We start from the raw sequence: 3,901 nt of genomic DNA, 5'->3' as shown, positions 1-3,901 counted from the left end.
AGAGACGGCTTTGAGTCCGGTTAGCTAGTTCCAAGGGCGGATTCTCCCTTTTTACTTGCTAATTAGCTTGTACTCTTCCTATATACTAGGCTTGGTTGTATTTCATCTATACACTTTCCATATTTATAATTTATGATTCATAATCTCTATTTCCCTTTACGTGTTAATGTTTATTACTTGTTTTGATATTGATAATTGACTATTGTGTAAGAACACGCGATTACCGCCGCCATCCGGGCTATCTTTAGGGAATTATATAGGTGTTGCCTTACCGGAAGTGACAAACCGAAAACCGTAGGAACTGACAAGCCACGGAACTTACGGGCCCTAATTTCTAGTTCCCTCGCATTAGACACGCCTTGACTAGGAATCACGTAGTCTAAGCACTTCACGGGTCGGTCTTACTACACTTGGTCGTCTTTGCAAGAATAAACCATTATCCGTATACATTTAGAGTCGTTATTTATCGTGGTTATAATTTATCATACACGCCCCACTTCATAGAGTTTTTAGCTACACGATTCTGTGTCGCCAATAGTTAGGAATAGTGTGTAGTTGTGTCTTACTTTACCCCAAAGTAATCATCGCTTAAATAACATACGAGACCGAGTCGTCTAATACTTGTAATTATAAATCCCGTGGATTCGATACCCGGTCTTAACCGGATTATTACTTGATACGACGGGGTACACTTGCCCCTAAGTAGTGACGTCTAGTGAATTTAGAGCAATTAGAAAGACCACATCCATAGTCCCATAGCACACTCATATCACACTACATCCGTAAACATACACCGCTAGACGAACTACGCATCAAGTTTTTGGCACCGTTGCCGGGGATTTATAATTCACTACAATATTAGACAAAAACGTTTTATTGTTAGTTTAAGCATTCTTTTTGTATAAATTGTTTATATACACGTTTGCTAACATTATTCTTTTTGTTGATAATTCTTTTATACTGGTTCTACTTTATGCACACCCGATCTAAAAGTGATTCTCTCGTACCTATTGATCTCGAAATTGAACATACTCTTTGTAGGTTACGTAGAGAGAGAATGGCAAATCTCAACAATGAAGCTAACCAGCCCGAGCTCAACCAACGGGGGCCGGAACAACCCGTGATTAACGACCGTAATGGTGAAGGCAACGACACGCGTTCGATGTTGGAGATTCTTGCTCCATATCGTCCTCAAATCCGCCACGGAATCATTGCCCCCACCATTCCGGTCGACACATTTGAAATAAAGCCTAGCATGATCCAATTAATCCAACAATTCGGTCAATTCGGAGGGGAACCCCATGAAAACCCTAACGAACACATTGATAAATTTCTTATGTGTGCCGAAACTTCACGGCAAAATAATGTTCCAGTAGAAGCCGTCCAACTAAAACTTTTTCCTTTTTTCCTTGACAGGACAAGCGTTGGAATGGTTGCGCTCATTAGAGGCGGGATCGATCACATCATGGAAGGAACTCGAGAAGGAATTCCTATCTTACTACTTCCCGCCCTCTAAAACGGTTAAATTGAGAAAAGATATCACTTCCTTTCGGCAACTTAGATACGAGACCCTTCACTCAGCTTGGGCTAGGTCCCGAAAGCTGCTCCGAAACTGTCCCCATCATGACATCCCTAAGCATGATTTAGTAAGTACTTTTTATCATGGTCTAACACCGACTAATCGTGCAACTGTTGATTCCACCGCAGGTGGGGATTTGTTTCGCAAATCGGCAAGCGAGGCATATGAGCTCATTCACGAATTAGCTAGGAAAAGCGTCCAATGGCAAGAAGATCGGCTTGCCGAATCCTCGTAACACCAAACCTTTGCCGTAGAAGACGAGGCTCCCACCACCTTCATGATCGAAATGAACAAAAAATTGGACACCTTAATGGCGCAAATGAGCCTCCAAAACTCAGCACAAATCTTAATGTGCTCTTATTGTGGTGGTGGAAACCAAGGTAAGGATTGTCAAGCCGGTAGCCCTTTTGCCGGTGACTTCGAAAGCGTAAGTTATGTAGGGGGGCAACAAAGGTATAATTCTCATCATAACTCTTATCCTAACACGCACGCTTTTCACCACCATAACAATAACAATAACGGAAGGAGGCTTCAACACATGTCATCTTACGATAACGGGCGGAACGTGTTGAAGCCTCCGTCCGAACCCCATGGTAAATTTATGGGACAAGGGTTGGGCCAATTCCCTCTTGACCAAGAAGAAAAAAATTCACATCCTCCCAGTAATGCGCAAGACACAATGGTAATTGATCTTCTTAAAGAAATATCTTCCCGTCTTGCTAACAACGAAGCATTTTGTAGGGACTTGGGACAGCAAGTGGCCCAATTAGGTCGCCAACAACAAGGGGGACAACACGGGTCTTCCCCGATTAGCACCGAACTAAACCCGAGACCAAAAGAATGGGAGACCGTACAAGCAATAACTCTCCGTAGTGGTAAGGGTTTGGAACCACCGGTTCAAAAGGCGACCCCACAAGCTCCACAGGTAAGTAATGAACCGGAAGTGGTAAGCAACCCCGGTTCGGATCCAAAACACTTAACTTCCTCGGATAAGAATAAAAATGTGTGTGACCCAATTAGAGCTTACGTACCAAAGCTCCCTTTTCCACAACGACTTAAAAAGGAAAAATTGGACCACCAATACGGCAAGTTTTTGGAAATCTTTAAGAAACTTCATATTAACATTCCCCTTGCGGAAGCATTGGAGCAAATGCCCACATATGCGAAGTTTCTTAAAGATATCCTCGCCAAAAAGAGGAAGTTGGATTATAATGAAACGGTAGCGCTCACGGAGGAATGCTCTGCAATTATAACAAACAAACTCCCCCCTAAACTCAAGGATTTAGGTAGTTTTTCTATCCTTGCACGATTGGAAATGTCGAGTTTAGAAGAGCTTTATGTGATTTAGGTGCTAGCATCAATCTAATGCCTTTATCTGTATTCAGGAAGCTCGGTTTGGGAGAACCAAAGCCTACCAATATGACGCTCCAGTTGGCCGATAGATCCATTGCCCGGCCAAAAGGAGTAGTGGAGGATGTCTTAGTGAAAGTGGACAAGTTCATTTTCCCCGCCGATTTCGTAGTGCTCGATATGGCGTAAGATGACTCGGTACCAATCCTCCTAGGACGACCATTTCTTGCAACCGGTAGGACTCTCATTGATGTCCACGAAGGTAAGCTCATCCTACGGTTGCAAGACGAAGAGGTAGAATTTAACGTGTACAATTCCATGAAATTTCCATCTAACACCTTGGCGGATTGTAACTTTTTAAATTCCGTAGACTCTATTGATCTTTCTGTTGGAGAATTTTGTGGTAGGGCTTTCGCGGAAACCTCTTCGGAAATAGGTGATAATGAGCATTTGGATGAGGAGCCATTGAACAAGTCATTTGAGTACTCCTCCGAAATAGAACGATGTCTGTTGGCAAGGAGCCGGTTTGAGGGTTTGGACCGAGATAGCAAAGCAAAGCCGAAGTCTTCTCTCGAGGAGCCTCCAACTTTGGAACTTAAACCCTTGCCTCCTAATTTAAAATACGTATTCTTGCAACCTCCTAATTTCTTACCGGTTGTTATTTCTTCGCTTTTGACAGCAGAAATGGAGGAAGCGCTAATCGCGGTGTTACAAAAACACAAAGGCGCATTTGGGTGGACCATCCACGACATAAAAGGGATCAGCCCCACCATCTGCACACACCGCATCTTTATGGAGGATAAAGTCAAGCCCTCCGTGCAGCCGCAACGACGGCTTAACCCCAATATGAAGGAGGTAGTGAAAGTCGAGGTAATCAAACTCCTCGACGCAGGTATAATCTTCCCTATCTCTGACAGTCCATGGGTCAGCCCGGTCCAATGTGTCCCCAAAAAGGGAGGCACAACGGTGACG

The sequence above is a fragment of the Euphorbia lathyris genome, chromosome 2 (assembly GCF_963576675.1).
Source record: "Euphorbia lathyris chromosome 2, ddEupLath1.1, whole genome shotgun sequence".
NCBI classification, from domain to species: domain Eukaryota; kingdom Viridiplantae; phylum Streptophyta; class Magnoliopsida; order Malpighiales; family Euphorbiaceae; genus Euphorbia; species Euphorbia lathyris.
This window is presented reverse-complemented; position numbering follows the sequence as displayed.